Here is a 19,117-nt window from a genome sequence, read left to right on the forward strand (position 1 = left end):
AGACTTAATTTCTTCGTTTACTCCTTTCAACAAGTCTAGCCCATGGTCAAGGCTACTCTAGACTTTACAGATGATCTGAAATCTCCCAAAGTGTTAACTTGTTTGATGTAGATTTCTGGTTCACATACAATTATTTTCTGTATCATATTATTCAGTGTGGTCTCTCTCCCCCTCTGAACAAATGCCACCCACATCAATGCTCTGGGTAAAAATTCCAGCCTACTTACTTGTCTCCTGTTTTGATACTTAATTCTCACTACTTTAGGCAATATATGAGCATAAATCCTCATCATCCAAGTCACCATCTCCTTCATGAAGCATTCCATGATTTTTACATTGAGTTGTTTCTGCTACTAACTTCTGCACCTGAAACAAGGGAAATCAGTTATGGAACTTGATGCTATCTACCGGGCATCCCAAAATCTCTGTTTCTAAAATATGTGTCTACTGCCACACCACGCTGAATGCACCAGGTCTCATCTAAAGTATGTGTCTGGCATGTTTCTTATATCTTGAAAAACACAATAATTATTTGTAAATAATGTTTGCATTCACTCAATATAAAGAAATAAAAATTAAAACAAGCTATCATTGTTGGCTTATAAAACTAGCAAATTATTAAAATTAATTAATAATAAATTAGTAAGTTCAATTAAAAAAACTAGTGATTAAATGGTAAAATGTGCATTCTCGTGGTCCTCATTGGCCCAAAATCATGAATCTACTCAAAAAACACAGACTTCCTTTCTTTTAAAGCCTGTTTATCTTAAGTAAACCTAAGTCCTGCTAACTCATTCTGTCTTACTCCCTCTAACAATATGAATTGATTATCTTCAAAAAAGTAATCAGAAACAAAAGTAAGGAACCCAACTTTATTATCCTTTTAATAAAGCAGAGATATAGTAAATTTATCACCATCAAAATAAAAAGCTATTAATTAGAACTCTTTGTGTATGTTGATGACAGACAATTTATTATCCCAATTCTCCAGGACCTTCGTAAAGAATTTTTTTTAATTCTTATCAACACACTGTTGCCTATGATAATAAAATACAGAGAAGTTCCTAGTATTCTAACTTAATGACACACAAAGGAGATGTCACTTTGTCATGCAAAGGTACTCCTGCCCCTCGTTCACTGACCCTCTTACAGGTGAGATAATACCCCTTCTAATCTGAGCAAGCAAAGAAATTCAATGTATTATGTCACTGTAGCCAGAAGTACAGAAACATCCAAGTTGGACAAGAGCTGAGACTGAGAGTTGCTAAAAACGTAACAGCAAGGGAATTAACGAAATGAAACATGGTATAAAAGTATTTGTAGCCTCTTACTGTCTAAACTTCATCATATGCAGATTTGAAAACATCCATCAAGAAGAAGCGTCTGGCAAAGAGACTGTATATCAAACAAGGATGAGGAGATTCCAAATAAGGAGATTGTGCCTCTATCTTTGCAAAGGAAACCTCTTTCTTATCTGCAAAGCTGGGTTTCTTTATCTATGAGAGAAAGAGAGAGGGGAATGCTGTTAGCAATCACTGAACAGATGAGATATGGAGAACAGGGTGAGCATATCTGACCCGTCAGATTGAATTGGAGCTTCATAAGGAGAAGAGATAGAACAGAGAAGAGAAAATATTTGGAGAGATAACAACTGAAAAATATCCAGAACTGATTTAACACTCCAAGACACAGATTCGAGAAACCATGTGAATGTTTAGCAGAATTTCTTTTTTTAACATCATTTCATAGTATAGCTAAGAAACATGACAAAGAACATAGAAAAAGAGAAACAAAGAGACAAAAAAGATCTTAAAGTCAACTCAAGAAAAAATAAAAATTACTTACAAAGAAAGAAGTATCAGACTGACATCTGATTTCTCAATAAAAACAATACAATCTAGAAAACAGTGGAATTGTATTTTCAAAATGTTGATAGTAACAACTCACCATCTAGAAGTCTGTAAACAGCAAAGCTACCTTTCAAAAAAAGAATAAATCATGTCTTTTCAGACCAAACAAATGAGAGCTTATAATTTAAAAATCTCCACTAAGCTTTTTAGGAATGTTTTAGGATTTTTAAAAAATCCCAGAAGGAATAAGTAAAATGTACCGAAAAAAAAAAAAAGACAAATGAACAAAGAAAATGGTAAACATAGTGAAGTCTAAATAAATGATGACTGTATGAAGTATCAGTTGATGTTAGAGCATTTAGAAAGTCCTTGTTTGGTTTGGGAAGAGAATAAAGTTATTAGACATAAACTTAGTTGTATGTAATAAGCACATTTAATTTTTTAGTGTAACAGAGTTTCCAAAACAATATAATTTTCAAACCAGGAGAAAATGGAACAAACCCAAAATCTAACAAAATAAAATTTTATCCAAGAAAAGGCAAGAAAGAAAAACAAACACAGAAAATGTAGGATAAATAGAAATAGACAGCAATAACTTCAAACTGATCAAATGTATATATTTTTTATGCACACCAATAACATAGTTTCAAAATACATAAAGCAAAAAAATAAAGAGACTGAATCTCAAGAAGAAACTGACAAATATAATATCAGGGAAGATTTTAACACAGCCTTCTCAGTAATTGATATTGATTCCTTGAAGTAACTACTCCATTTCTAAATTTTGAAACTTAAAAAACATGCTTCTATATAATTCATGGTTTCACAGCTAAAAATTAATTAGCCAATTTTCTCACTTAATAACTAGAAAGAAAGAGAAAGAAAAAGAAAGAAAGAAAGAAAGAAAGAAAGAGAGAGAGAGAGAGAGAGAAAGAAAGAAAGAAAGAAAGAAAGAAAGAAAGAAAGAAAGAAAGAAAGAAAGAAAGAAAGAAAGAAAGAAAGAGAGGGAGGAAGGAAGGAAGGAAGGAAGGAAGGAAGGAAGGAAGGAAGGAAGGAAGGAAGGAAGGAGAATGAAGAAAGAAAGACAGACCAAAACAAGCCATTTACTCCAAAATCTCCAAAACTGCCTGTGCTTGGAGGTGGAAAATATATCATGTTAACTGTAAGATTACAGTTCAAGGAATGACAATTCAATTCCTTGTCCCCTTAAATCCATGAATTTACCACTCAGGAGCCACTTCTATGTCATTTGTAACTACCATCATGATATCTCTCAACTGACTCGATAGCACAGACAGAGAACCCAAAATTTATGGAGCTTCTACTGCCCTACATGTTTACATATAATATTTCATTTACTCTTTCTGTAACTGCCTTTCTGAAGATGAAGAAAATTATAATTAAAGAGATTAAACCAGCCTCCCGTGGCCATCCATTTCCTGGGTGTCCATCTACATGGTTTACACAGAGGATTTCTCTCCATTTAACTCTAATAGCCCGGTATCTGGGGATTGGAATCAGTACATCACCCTGGAGGGCAAAAGAGATAAGTCACTATAGACAGACTTTCACATTTTTTAAATAAAATAATATGTGGAAACTAAGATATGTAGTTGTATTTGGAAGAAATATATTTATAATTATTAATTGTGAAATATTTTCACATTGATTGGAAGGGTCAAAAAGGATGTAACAATGGTATAAATTATCAAAAGTTGTGCATCTCCTAAAAAGACGTCAATCAGAATAACAAAACTTTTTACTTCTTTAAGTTGGAAAGGTCATATTTCTCGTTTATTATTCCCCTCATAGAATAAATTGACTTAATTCCTTCATTTTGAATTAAATTTTGGCTCACTAATGGTCCATTACTGACAAAAGTGGCATAATTTATTGTTTTATAGGAAAGAATAAAATATGCAAGTTTGTCTTCAGTGACAATATATTCTATTTAGTATTTGGGTGTGATCTCATTTTTCAGTAATAATTTCTCACGGACATTTAGAGCCTAATTCGCCAGGAAACTCAGCTGTGAGGGAAAATGTCATATTCTCTTTCCCTAAGGCCTTCCTAACTTCTGCAGTGAATATATTATCCTACTTTTAGCCATTTCATGATAGTCCAGTAACATTTCAGCTTGTTCTAAAAATAAAGAACATTTAATGAGAATCACCAAGATATTTCAAAGCTGGTCTAAAGGTGGTGCTATCTCACTGTCTCCTGGGAGTCCCTGCCTGGTTCACACCTGTCCCTTTACCTTTGACCCCAACTCTCTCTTGGCCATAACTGAATATTTATAACTTGTTAAAAATTGTTTCTTTTCACTTTTATTTCCTTCTTTCTAAACTGTCTGATTTTGCTCATCTCTGGGGTGCTTCAATTTGTAATTCTGTGGAAACCAGCTGGACTGCTCATTTTTGACATTATCCAAAACTTCTTAATAAAACTTGAAAAAGTCTCAGCCTTCATACATGCAAGTTTAAGTCATGGTACTGTAAATTAGAACCTATCAAGCTAAGATACTTACCACCACTGTTCAATCCTAGCAAATAGACCGAGGTCTGATAAGGCATTTATGAGATGTAAAGAATGAACTGGGGGAAAGAGGTGGAAAGGAATACATTTGGGAGTTTGAGATTTGCAAATGTTAACCCCTATACATAAAAATAGATTAAGAAATAAACTTCTTCTGTACAGCACAGGGAGCTATATTCAATATCTTGTAATAACCTTTAATGAGAAAGAATATGGAAATGAATATATGTATGTATATGCATGACTGGGACATTGTGCTGTACATCAGAAATTGACACACTGAAACTGACTATACTTCAATTAAAAAAAAATGAAAGGAGCAGAACAGAACAGGTTCAGATTTCAGTATCACCACAACTTTGACAGCAGGACAGAATATTTTACGAACTAAACTAAAGATCCCCTTGGAGGAAAAAAAATCCTTCAGTCATGGCATCACAGAAGGCATAATATCACACCACAGAGCAGCAAGTGTGGTGCTCACTTTGCCTTAAAAATACAGAACATAGTCTGTGGACTGATTTTATGAGTCATCCCTGTGTCTGCAGACAAGACGACAAGGTGCTCATCGCGACCCGGTTAGCACCATCAACCTTCTCCCCACCCCCACAGGAGCAATGATCTTTTTAAAATATCAGGTTCTGTATTCAAGCCTTCTAGTGTCTTTCCGTCTCGGTAGAATAAAATCCAAAATGCTGACCAGAACCTGCAAAAACTGGTCGTGACCTGGCCCCTGAGGTCCTCTCTGATGTCATCTACTTCCACTGCCTCCAGCTTCTTTAGGTCCAGCCACGGAGGTCCCCTTGCTGTCCCTCACACATGCCTCAAGGCCATCGTAAAACTGTCACCTCAGCCATGAACGTGGGGGTGGCTATTCCAGACCCACACAGCTCCCGGCTGTTTGTCTCAGCCTACCTGCTCTGTTTCTTTTTTCTCCATTTTAGACATAGAATATAGCTATTGATTTTTTTTTTCTTTTTGGTCTGCCTTGCTCTGCTGGGATGTTAACTGATAAAATGAGGCCTTTGTTTTGTTCAACGGTGCACTTCCCGCACCTGGAAGAGTATCCAGCACAAAGTAGGCTCTCAGTAAATCTTACTTGTGAATGAAGAAATGCAAAAGTGAGCGTAGTCCTCTACTCGACTCCCGTTAGGTATTCAGACAGTATTTCTGAGTCCTCTGTAATGAGGGCAAGGTTGTCGATGTGATCATCAGAGGAATTAAGCAGTACCGAGCAGAAATGAATGCTGTTCACGCGCTGGTACTCTCTAATTGTAAGTTGCACGCAGCCACTCGCGAGGGTATTGGGATAATACAGAGTGAGCAGATTAGGGTAAACACATAAAAGCAGAGCAGAGAAAATGGCTCAGAGAGTATGCATGGCATGTACGAACTGAACAGTACGACATCAGATATGTGCTCCTTGAAGCTTGCTATGTTTTAAAAACTGCTGGTCTCAGTCCACCTCCCATCCCTACTCAGACCAAAAACCTTATTCTACCTGTTGCGGTGTGTTCAATCCAATCCAACAAATTTCCCCTCACTTATGATTGAAAACTTTATCTCCGAAAGATAATCAAGTGCAGATACCCCTACCACAATGCAGTAACTGTCGCTTTGCCACGGCTCTCTTCACCTTCTCCTTGGTGACCCTCTTTTCACAGAGCTCATGTGTGGGAAAGAGGGATGGACCTGGCCACCCCTCCTTTGAATACACAGCTGCCCCAGGACTGCTGCAGGGACCTTCTAAAGCTAAGGAACTCAACTGCTAAGAAACTCAGCTCCATCTCAGAGGAGTTTGGTGTCAGTCCTTCTGTGAGGCATATTGGAGGGTCTAAGGTGCCCAGCTGAACCCATCCTGAAGTCCATTTTTGACCATCTTAAAGGGACCCTCTCATTCCACCTCCCTGTTCTCAGACCCAGAGCATCGGTTCACTCCATAACCTTGGGTGGGATTGTCATTTAGAAAACTCAGGAGAAGTAGTTACCATGACTGGAAGCAAGAAGTGAGGAAAGAGGGGGGAAAAGGAAGAAAAAGAAACAGTAAGAATGTGCCTTTAATTTAGTAGCTTCAGGATGTAGTTTTCAGCTGTGAGCAATCTCTGTTGGACGTTTGCAATTAGCCGTGGACAAGGGACGAGTCAACAGCCTTGGGGCTGCAAGAGGAAAGGGAATGCATCTCTCCATCACATTTCCTGCCACCAGGTGCAAATATTAACACTAGAGAAGCCCCATCGTCTTCAGAATGCTCCCAGTAATTTCCACCATATATTATTTATTTAATGCATACTACATACCAAGCATTGAATAAAGTTTTACAAGTATTATTTCATTTAAACCTTGAGATGATCTCCTGAAAGAGGTACTTGACATCCATTTTACACATGAAACAGAGGCTCAGAGAAGCATGGTAGAGTATGCAAGGTCATGTGGTAGTAGGCACTTGCGCATTCTCTTTCTCCCCACTCCACACTTACTCTTGCTCTTCCCAGTGTAGCCCAACGTGTCTGTCTTGCAGCATATTGTGTTCTGATGTGCACACAACGTTTTACTGTAGGGTCACTAAAGTAGTGTCGCTCTGATGTCATAAACCACTGAGGCAGTGGCTGCAAATTGACCAGTGTGAGACTTTCAAAGTCAAGGGCATGGAAAAATGGCGGCATCTGAATTTATTCTGAAGACCTGTTTTGTTTTGACAACATGGCGCTTTGTTTTGATTTTTTTTAACGTTTTTAGGCAGGTGGTAGGCTTATCAGTTTGAAGTTTCTACCACCCGCATCTGATTCCCACCCCTGTTGCCGCCACACACTCTCTTCCCCGCACAGATTTTGAAAGCATTTGAGGTAGCACCCTCTAATGAAAGTCAATCATAAATCCATGGAAACTAGTAGTCCTCTGAGTTGTCTGATTTAGAATCGTTGTTGATTCCTATTGAGAAAACACTTCATTTGGAAGAGAATGGAAGGAAAAAAAAAAAAAGACCCACAGAAGCTGTTCAAATAGAGGCATGGGTGGGGAAAATTTAGACCTAAGGCCAAAAAGAACCTCTAAAATAGGAAAAACTAAGTAAAAGTGAACACCACACCAGCTGTCCAATGTTAGGTCTTGATCCAAGTCACAAATGTCAAAAGAAACCAACACAGCTAAAATAAAACTACAAATCTTCCTCCGCTTACCAGGGGTTACGCCCCCAGCCTCCCATTGACAGTGGAATATAGTTAAGTCAAATATGCCTTGAATACGTCTCACCTACTGAACATCCTAGTTTAGCCTCACTGACCTTACATATGCTCAGAACACTTACATTAGCCTACATACAATTGGGCACAATCATCCAACACAAGGCCTATTTTACAATGGAGTGCTGAATATCTCATGTAATTTATTGAATATTGCCCTGAGAGTGAAAAACAGAGTGGCTCTCTACCCTCATGATGGAAGGGCTGCCTGGGCACTGCGCTCACTGCCGCTCGCTGGCCAGCATCATGGGAGAGGACCTACGCCAGATCACTAGCCCAGGAAAAGACCAAAGTCCAAAACTCAAAATGCAAAGTACAGTTCCTACTGAATGCCTCTCACTTTCGCAACATCATAAAGTTGAAAAATCGTAAGTCAAACTGTAAATGGAAGACTGCACTAATTTGATTTTATCTTCTTTTGGTGTAAGATATGAGATATCCCCAAGTTTGTAGCTCTCTTTCCACCAGAGCTCAGTTTCATGTGCAAGAATGACTCAGATCTCCTGTGCAGATTAAAGCAGATGGAAGAAGCGTCCCCCGCCTAGAAATGGAGAGCAACAGCCCTGCTTGCCATAGATGCTCTGGTTAAACCTCTGACCCCCTAGACTGAGGGAGCGCTCCAGATGCTGACTATCTCAACATGCAGAGACACAGACGATCTGCAGCAGGATCATTGGCTGAATAGTAGATTCCGAGCCACTCCTCTCCCTCCATCCACCCTATGCATGATTTCTCAATTGGAATCTCCAGTGAGATCTCAGAATCTGCTTTTCAACAAACATCATCATATGATTTTATGATCATTCAGCATGGGAATCACTGTCTTAGACTCAAGCCACAGTTCGTCCTGTCTCACTTCATTTGGTCTTGACCTTCCTGAACCTTTAGTTCTTACCAGATTCCTCTTCCTGAAATGAACACCAGACACAATGCCTTCAGGTGCCCTCCGTTCTCTTTCTGCCTAATCTCCAGCATAACAAGGTGATTATATTTTATAATTGCTCCTACTGTCCATCCTCCAGCCTGGTACTGAAATAACTGTCCTGTCAAGTCATCATGAGCAGCGCCTATGAGTCTAGAAACTACAAAGTGGGGTGCTTTTACCAGCTAGCTCTTCCCTATAAAATGGTGGAAGGAAACACTTCCCAAAGTAAGTGAAGGACAGTCACTTGACAGATAGGATAGATCAGGTACAGACACACAATAAATAGTTTTCCTACCCGGAGGGAAAACAAAACAACAACAACTTTGGTGGATTCTGTCCCTGCCAACCTTTAAATCTGTATGAGGAGTAATTTATTTTATGGTTCCTTCCATTGTATCCCTGCAATCAATGAGCAAACTATTGTATTACGTTTGCCCAGTTTTTCTATCAAGACCACAGAATAAATGAGCCATTGAATGACTAGGTATATATTGTTTTTAAATAGATTGAAAATTTATGTAAATAATTCTGTCTCCTGAGCTTAGGCTGTGTACAAAGATATTTAAGGGTGATCACCATAATGCAAAATTCATGACAACTCATTTGCTGTAACAGCAACTCTGAGTCACAATGAAGAATTGAGGACACATAGGGGAAACAGTTTCAGTAGGAGAGGGACCTATGAGCACAAAAATTTTTTAAGTCGCCAAGTTCTCTGTTAACCTCAGTAGCATAAGGGTTGCACTGTCATTTCGTCCCAGGTAGCCAATTGTAACGCAGGCCTTGCTAGAGAACTGAAATGCACTGGTTTGCAGCACATGGCCTTCTGTACAAGTCTCAGAATTGTGGAGAATCTCCGATGGTGGTGGAAAGGTTGTTAATTTTCCCAGTGTCACATCCCATTAGAACACACACCATTCCACATCAGCTGAACAAACACTGATTCTGCAAACAAAACAAGTAATAATGATAAAGGACAGCAGGAGGTAGAGAAGCTAAAGAGCTAATTTGAAGAATAGCACTCAACCTTTCTAGAGGGTAACTTGGAAAGAACTATCAAAATTCTAAGCTGCACATATCTTTTGACTGTCAGAAATGTATTTGCACTAACAAATAAGATGCATATATAAAGCTGTACATTGCAGCCTTATTTGCAATTAAAATCCTTAGAATACTTTAAACTTTAATCTGTACAAACTAGGCCAAAAATCCAGGGTATCTATTCTACTGAGTAGCCATTAAAAAATATGTATAATGTGATCCAGCGACTCCACTCACGGGCATATATCTAGAGGAAAATAGAATTCGAAAAGACACATGCACCCCAATGTTCACAGCAGCACTATTTACAATAGCCAAGACACAGAAACAACCTAACTGTCCATTGACAGATGAGTGGATAAAGAAGTCGTGGTATATTTATGCATAATGGAATACTACTCAGCCATAAAAAAGAATAAAATAATGCCATTTGCAGCAATATGGATGGACCTGGAGATTGTCATTTTAAGTGAAGTGAAGTCAGAAAGAGAAAGAAAAAATACCATATGATATCACTTATATTTGGAGTCTAAAAAAAAAGGACACAGATAAAGTTATCTACAAAAAAGAAACGGACTCACAGACATAGAGAACAAACTATATTTACCAGTGGGTAAAGGGAGTGGGAAGGGATAAGTTAGGAATTTGAGATTTGTACCTCCTGGGGAGTGATGGAAATGTTAGCTATCTTGATTGTGGTGGTGGTTTCATTGGTCTATGAATCTATCAAAATTCATCAAATTATACATCTGAATTACGTGTAGTTTACTGTACAGGAATCATACCACAATAAAGGTGTTAAAAATATGTATAATAAAGCAGTATCATATTTATTGACTGGACCATTATCTATGCTGTATTATCAAGTGAAAAAGTAAGTTGTAAAGTATTATTATGTTTACACTTGTGTATGAACATATATATATATATATAATGCTTATATCTGTATTGGAAGCTTCTGAAAATATATGCATGATGCTGGTAAACACAACTACTTTTGGAAGTTGCAAATGAGGGATCCAAAAGACTTGGGTGCTTTCAATCACCACTCTATTCTTCTGTACTATTTCAGCATTTTTACTTTTTATTCTTAGCCTGTATTGATTTGAAATAAAATTTATTAAAGATCAAAATCTCTGATAACACACAATCTTTGATAATATTGATAACTTGTGAATAGTAGCATAAAAATCTTCATATATTGTTGGAGAAAGTGTTCATTGATAACATTTTCATGGAGGAAAACTTGGCTATTGTACATAGTTCTGCTACAAACATTGAGGGTGCATGTATCTTTTTGAACTAGAGTTTTTGTCTTTTCTGGGTATATGTCCAGGAGTGGGATTGCTGGATCATATGATAAGTCTATTTTTAGATTTTTTAAGGAACCACCATACTGTTCTCCATAATGGTGGCACCAATTTACATTCCCACTAACAGTGTAAGAGGGTTCCCTTTTCTCCACATCCTCTCCAGCAATTATTATTTGTTAACTTTTTGCTGATGGCCATTCTGACTGGTGTGAGGTGATACCTCAGGGTAGTTCTGATTTGTATTTATCTAGTAATCAGTGATGTTGAACATCTTTTCATGTACCTGTTGGTCATCTGTATGTCTTCTGTGGAGAAATTTCTATTTAAGTCTTCTGCTTATTTTTTGATTGAGTTGTTGGTTTTTTTAATATTGAGCTGTATGTGCTGTTTGTATATTTTGGAAATTAATTGCTTACTGGTCATATGGTTTGCAAATATTTTCTCCCATTCCATAGGGTGTGTTTTCCTTTTGTCAATGGTTTCCTTTGCTATGAAAAAGCTTTTAAGTTGAATTAGGTCTTATTTGTTTTTTTTTTTTTTCCATTACTCTAGGAGATGGATCCAAAAAATATTGCTGCAATTTATGTCAAAGAGTGTCCTGCCTGTGTTTTCCTCTGTAAGTTTTAGAGTATCCAGTCTTACATTTAGGTCTTTAATCCATTTTGAGTTTATATTTGTATATGGTGTGAGGAAATGTTCTAATTTCATTCTCTTACATGTAGCTGTCCAATTTTCCCAGCACCACTTATTGAAGAGACTGTCTTTTCTTCATAGTATATTCTTGCCTCCTTTGTCATAAATTAACTGACCATAAGTGCATAGGTTTACTTCTGGACTTTCTATCCTGTTTTAGATCTAGGTGTCTGTTTTTATAGCCATACTGTTTTGATTACTGAGCTTTGTAGTATAGTCTGAAGCCAGGGAGAATGACTCTCCCAGTTCCATTCTCCTTTCATCGAGAATGTTTTGGCTATTCATGGTCTTTTGTGTTTCCATACAAAGTTTAATATTTTTTGTTCCAGTTCTGTGGAAATGTCATTGGTAATTTGATAGGGACTGCATTGAATTTGTGTATTGCTAGGCTCTTTTTAAGTTATTGTTTCTGCCCTGGGTCTCCGAGCATAAGAAATTTTGTGTGAAAAAACAAAACAAAACAAAACAAAACAGAATGGAGTTTGTTTCTACCGTCTTCTGGCTTTCCTGAGAGCAATCCCATTGGCCTTTGAAGCCAAGCATTCTTGGGGCTCACACTCCTGGGGTAGCATCTCCAGGCTGTGGAGCCCCAGGTGGGACTTGAACCCCCCCCCCTTGGGGGAACCACTGTAATTGTGACTATCCTCCCATTTGTGGGTTGCCTCCCAAGATGTGGGTCTTGACTATACTGCATGTCCACCCTCCTACCTGACTTATTGTTCTCCCTTCTTTGTTTCATTAGTCTTTTTATATTTAGATGTTTTCTGTGAGTCCTTGGGTTGCTCATTGATAGTTGCTTTGTAAGTAGTCATAATTTCACTGTGTCTCTGAAAGGAGGCACAAGGCCTACTCCACTATTTTCTAAAAGAAAGTTTTTGAGAAAAAGACTGCTAGTTTCTATCAGATAAAATGCTAGTATCTAAGCATATCTGAGACAACATTATGAGACATCTTTGGGATCTTTAACCCTAAAATTATATGGTCAGTTGAATCAAAAACTCAGACTCCATGTGAGACTCTCTCTTCCCCCTACAGCACATTGGCTCTGCTTTTAGGCTTTCTTCCCTCCTCTCTTCTACATCGTCTCCTAGGCTGCCATTTCCATCGTCCTGTGCTTCCACAACTCTGGCTGTTCAGATTTTGTAATTAGTTCAAAGATGATAAGTGAAATGATGGTGAATGTGCAAAGTGAAAGAAAAGTAAGCTCTGGAGGCCACTACAAGACAGACAAAAGTCCTTAGACAAGAGTATATAGTAGTAGCTATCAAGGTAGGAAGAAAACAGGATTAAGTGATGTTATGGAAACCAAAAGCCAAGTTTGAGCGAGTGGGAATGGGAAATGTACCCAAGGGACCAACTAAGACAGAAAAATGTATTGGATTTAGATTTTAATAAGATGAAGAGGTTGATTGAGGGGCAAAAGTGAGGTGAAAAGTGGACATAGCACTTAGCTCATTGCATTACAACTGTCTGGTGACACATCTGTCTCCTTTAAAAAACTGTGAATTCCCCCGGGGCATTGTCTGTTGTCTGATTCACATCTGTTTCCTTTGAGGTCTACACTTGTTCCTTCTTAGCAGAAACAGAATGACTAAATTGTAAGTACAAAGACCTGGAAAATGAAAAAGAAACTTGAATTAATACCCTTATTACTACTGTAGATGTCAGTAAGAATAATACGGATCAGTATTTTGTGTTCATACTAAAATCAACACCTTTGGAAAACACCATTATCCACTCTCTGATGGGAAACCAACTCAATTAATGACCACCCTTTCCCGAAAGAGAGGGCCATTATTGAGATTTCACATACATTATTACATTATAGCATGAATATAAGAGTCTTCTGTTTGCTGATAATAACGCTTTTACATTAGCACTCTGGATAAATGCACTATTCATTTGATTACATCAAATGAATATCATATTGAACTGTGTTCATATTGACTTCACTGTGTGTGCTTTTTAAAAGCCACAGGGAGAAGATTTTCCATACAGATTTTCTGTGCAGCTGAACAGTTGCCATTCTTGGGTGGTCAAGCAAGAAATATTTTAATGCTCCAGATATGACAGACTTTCAGATAACCCAAGTTAGAATAAATAAAGGCTTCTTCTTTTTCCAGAGAGGGTTGCTTTCCTGCATCTGATCTCAGTTACCATCACAGAGGAGAATCAAGCCACAAAAAGAGAAAAAGCATACTTTGTTCAGCCAACCAGATGAGAACTTTCAGCCCCTAGTGGAAATATGAATTAAAGATAAGCAATAATAGACTTTGGGAGCTCCCATGATTCAGTAGGTCAAAACAGATCTCCTGCTTCCTCTCAACTTGTATTTTAATGTGCAGAATAGGATTAAAACAAAAACATGAATCTGCCAATTTTATCATTCAATTCTTATAATTTATGATCTGCATGAAACACCTTTAATTAGGTCAGTGGATCCTTCTGATTTCATAAACTACAAGTAAAGTTTGAAAATTGAGGAGAAGGTATAGCTCAAGTGGTAGAACACATGCTTAGCATGCACAAGGTCGTGGGTTCCATCCCCAGTACCTCCTCTAAAATAATTAACAAACCTAATTACCTATCCCCTGAAACAAAATAACTAAATTATACAGTAATAAAGTTTGAAAATCATTTTTAAGTATTGACCCTGGATTCCTTCAAGTTTATTTATATTAGTTGTTATCATGTGGTTTTGAGAGTTGAGTGAATGGAGAGATGCTGTCTAGATATAAGACCTCACTTTAGTTTGATTTTTAGTTTTTGGTTTTACCTGAAGGTAGCAAAAGATTATGTACTATTTTGTCTCATCTTGTGCATATTACAGTGGCTGAGCCACAAATCAAGTTACGAGGAGCTATAAAAATAGACACATGTGAAAATCCTGGGTCTTCCTTTTAGAAACGGTGACCTTGGGAAAATTACTGAACCACACCAAGCCTCAGTTTCCTCGTCTGTAAGAGAATGAAGTGCAGGTGATGATGCCTACCGCATAGACCAGCCTGAGGACCTCCATCCACACCACGGAAGGGTCTGTATCAACATAGACTCATTCATTCCCTAAATGGAAACACAGGTGTATTAACCCAAGAGTTGTGTGAAAAGGAACGGAGAATGTTCCCTCCTCATGCACAGTTCCAGCCTCACTGGAAGACAGTCCTTGCCGTGGTCTTGACACAGAGAGTACATGGAATGACGTTCCTTCTTTGGTCCCTGCAAAATCGCGTTGACCATGAATGCAATGGCTCTAGATCTTTCTCGGTCTGGGGAATGGATAAAAATAGTAGGAATGGAATCCAAGGGTTTGAGTTTGAATTTTTGCTTTTCTGCTTACAGAGGGCTGGGCTTCCTTAGCCCACATTCATTTCAACTTTAAATTTTCAGAAATCTCAGCTTTCTTATTTTAAATTTAATTTTTCAAAATCATTTAAAACAAAAATAGAATAATTTCTACCACATTGAAAAAAAGAAATCAGATGAGGTAACACTATCTAACTGTTGCTACTCAGTGAGGTGTCCAGGTGGAAAAAATTTCCCTTCTCCACATCCAGGTCCTTTGGCTGGTCTAATAACTAAACCGACATAAGACAGATTAACAGGAGAAAAACAAATTTAATTTTGTGCATTCGGGAGCTCCAAAGACATGATGCCCAAGGGGAAGTGGGGCAGTTGAGGCTTATATGCTACCCTGAGGCTCAGAGAGGCTAAGTGACATGGCCCTGCTCTCCTGACATCAAGACCATTCCTTTTTCATTGGTTCTGAGTTGTCGGAACCCATCCTAATGAGCCATGAAAAATAATCCAAAGTAAGACTGAAGGGAAAAAGTATTTCTGAGAAGTCATATTAAATTAAATGGATTTGCTTTTCAAAATAATTTGAGATACAGAACAGTGCTATATATAAAATGTATATATAAAAATTCAAGAGAGGGCTAAAAATAGCTGTGGCAGAAAAGGGCTTTTAAAGATGACCTCCTGCCAAGAAACTCTTTTAGACCAGAGGCAGAGGAATGCCACAAGAAGGAGGGAAAAATGTGAGGAAAATGCAATTCTCTCTGCCAGAATGGACCTATTTTGAATGAAATCATGTTGGTTTCACTGAAATGATGTCGTTTCAGCAAATTTCATGGCATTACCTTTAGTCATATTAACTGCCCCAGTAGACAAATATATGTGTTGAAAGTAAAAAAAACCCTTAAAGTTATGAGGTAACTGTGCTTATTAAGGTTATTTAAAAATTTGAAGACAATAACTTAAAATTAGTGAAGTCTGAAAGCCCCTGTGATCACTTGAATGAAACATTCAGAATAATCAGGTGAACGGGATTTAGAGAAGAAAGCAGAGGAAGTTCAGAATTTCAGAACTCCAGCAGTGTTTTCCCAGATACAAAATAGTAATGGCCCCATTTTCCTCAACACTCATCCTTAACCCTGTCCTAACCTGACACTGGACATTCATTACACAGGCTCCCTTCCTCATGACAATTGCATTGCCCACCTGGCTTTAGACCCACCACAGCACCAGTTAGACAGGGGGGGCACCAGGAGTTAGCTGGAGAGGAAAGATGCCTTCATGCCAAGTGCCATGGCTGATCTAGAGAAGACATCGTGCTGGTAATACACAAAGTCACAGGGACAGTAGGCTGGAGACTCTCCCCTTACCAGCTACGTGATTGGGCCACACTGCTCATGAGAACAGTCAGTCTCTAACAAAATTTAACAATGACCTTCTCTAGGAGTCCGTCTCACAGAAACTTCTTTTTCTGGTGTTTAAGATAGATGAACAACGATATTTGAGGCAGCAGTGTTTATAATTGCAAAATACTATGCAGCCTTTAAAATCTACGTATACTGACAGGGAATAATGCTCAAAATGTATTAAATAGGAAAAAAAGAGCTCTCGAACAGTATGTTCAGCATAATACTAGTTTTTTTTACTAGTATAAATCACAGAATATTACCTAGCAGTTCACATATCAAACCATGAACAGCTATTGATCCTAGGTGGTGGTATGTAAAGACTTCACTGCCTATTTATAAACTTATGTATTACTTGAACTTTTGGAAACAAGTCAGAAGTAATGATATTACACTGCAGGATATCACTTATATGTGGAACCTAAAAAGTACAACAAACCAGTGAATAAAACAAAAGTGGGTACTATGGGACTATATAAAGTTGTGTGTGAAACTTTTGAAAATTGTAACACATTATAGAATTTCAAGAATCTTCCATTCAATAAAAAAAAGACAAAAAATTTTAAAAATAAAATCTCATGCCAAAAAAAAAAACAAAACAAAAAACAGTATCATACTAACACACATAAAAAAAGTAATGGTATTAAAAATAAAACCAAATGAAGCTTTAAACAGTATCATAATAATACTATTGCTACCACTGATAAGAATAATAATCAGTTCTCAGGGTTATTATTAACATTCAAAGCATCACACATGCTGGGAATTCATTTGTATCTCTGTTCTGGAGAGCATTCAATATCATTTTATTCTTCAAAGTGAATGTATCATTTTCTAAGTCCTTGAGTCTTTATCTGTTAAAAATGAGATAATAATAAAAACTCCCTCCCTTTAGTCAACAGTGTTGACCAGACAGCAGATGTGACACACGAGAGGTTCTCCTGAAGCTGCAAAGAGATGACTCGTGACTCGAGACATCAACTTCAACATTCATTATTTTGGGTTTCCTGAATTTGGAACATTGATGCTCACCGTGTAGAAATAAAAAGTTCCATTGAATACATTTGGAACTGAAGACTTGACAGTTAGGTGTTGTAATAAGACAAAGCACTTTCCCCAATACTTACACATCTAGATCGATGTCCCTTTCTGCAGTTGATTGTGCCAAGGAGGAAGCTGAGACAAAATGGTCCAGAGAGCAGACCTCACCGAGGTACCAGGAGATGCCGCAACCAGGCGAGGCACTGTCTTGGCCAATTGGACATCAGCCCCTATGAGCTGTTTTATGACTATTCCTCATCTGTTGGAGAAAATTGCTCTCTGATCTAAAATATCTATATTGCTCACACACCAATTTAAAGACCTCCCAAATCTTATGGGTTACATAACTATTCCTTGGATTTTGCCAAAATGTTTGAACCTCCTTTCCTGAAATAACCATCATGAATAGTTTTCAAGACACATACACACACGGAACTCACTTTACTTACTTTATAGTTGCACTTTCTAAGTTAAAAATTTTACTACCTAGCTTCATCGCTGACTTCATTTATCATTCTCTTGAGTGACTCTCACTGCTTCTGAAACTATGAATAAAAAATTTGCCACCAACAAGTTTATGAAAGGTATTTTACTAGCTTTTATAGACATCCCAAAATAACAGTTCCAAAGCAAGGTTTAATAATGACTATACTACTGTAATACTCTATAGCCTATTAGAAAACAACTTTGGGAAAAATGTGCTCAATGAGACTGCTAATGGAAACAGTAATTATTAAAACAAGTCACAAGGCATCTTGTAAATAATTTGATTCACATGCTAAGACAGTACAGTTAGTTTCTGTAGCTTTCCTTTTGCAGGTGACTCTCTGTCATGTCTTCTAAGTCACCAACAAGTTGCCTATAGACCCAGAAGGCATGACCGAGTCTAAAATAAAGCAGTTATTCCTGAAATGTTTTCACAAATGCTAGCTCCTTGAGATTCTCCAGTGCTCACCCAGGGGACGTAAAAGGTGGTGGCAGGTATTCTGGGAGTGTTCATCTACACGAGCTTTCCTGGAGGCTGACATCTTGATTGGATCATTAGCACCAAACCCGGCCCCACCCAACAGCCTGTAGGGAAGCCTCAGGCCAGACAACATACACGGTGGGAACACAGCCACACCCATCAGCAGACTTCCTGAGTCACAAAGGCCTCTAGATATAGCTCTACCCACCAGGGGTCCAGGACCAAGCTTCACCCAGCAGTGGGCAGGCACCTACTCCCCCTCCCAGGAAACCTGCATAAGCCTCTAGACCAGCTTCATCCACTAGGGGCAGATACTGGAAATAAGAACATTACAATCCCAAAGGCTGTGGAAGGAATCTGCAAACACAGAAAGACAGAAGATATGAAGAGGCAGTGGATTATCTCCTAGGCCAAGGCACAAGATAAAATCCGAGAAAAGATCTAAGTGATGAGGAGGCTTGTGCAGGTTTCCTGTTAGGAGGAGCCAGTGCCTGCCCACTGCCTTGGACTGGGAGATATTCCTTTGCCGCCTCATATCGTCTATCTTTCTATTTCTAGTTTTTGAAGTGAAAAAAAAGTGAATGAAGGGCTACAAATGGCAAAATATCCTTCTTTTTTATGAATGAGTTGTATTCCATTCCATATCTATATGCTGCATCTCTATTATCTATTCAACTATTGCTGTGCACTCAGGATGCTTCCATATCTTGGCAAGTATAAATAATGTTGCTGTGAATAGCAGGGTGTATGTATCTTTTTGAGTTAATTCTTATTTTGTGGTTGGTTTTATTGCTTCGATAGCTATGTAAGTTT

At 38.0% G+C, this 19,117-nt stretch overlaps 1 long non-coding RNA gene across 3 annotated transcripts; it reads right to left on the reverse strand.

The window, feature by feature from the left end:
- Window positions 1-244: 244 nt before the first annotated feature.
- On the reverse strand, window positions 245-18,388 carry LOC140699775 (uncharacterized). Of its 3 annotated transcripts, XR_012078010.1 has the most exons (4): window positions 18,293-18,388; window positions 17,424-17,596; window positions 14,589-14,659; window positions 12,970-13,208 (listed from the first exon to the last, which is right to left on the reverse strand). It is a non-coding gene; the product is annotated as an uncharacterized lncRNA (long non-coding RNA). The 3 variants fall into 3 exon arrangements; XR_012078012.1 differs by lacking the exons at window positions 12,970-13,208; window positions 14,589-14,659 and adding an exon at window positions 245-366; XR_012078011.1 differs by lacking the exon at window positions 14,589-14,659.
- Window positions 18,389-19,117: the final 729 nt, after the last annotated feature.

Source organism: Vicugna pacos, chromosome 2 (assembly GCF_048564905.1).
Source record: "Vicugna pacos chromosome 2, VicPac4, whole genome shotgun sequence".
NCBI classification, from domain to species: domain Eukaryota; kingdom Metazoa; phylum Chordata; class Mammalia; order Artiodactyla; family Camelidae; genus Vicugna; species Vicugna pacos.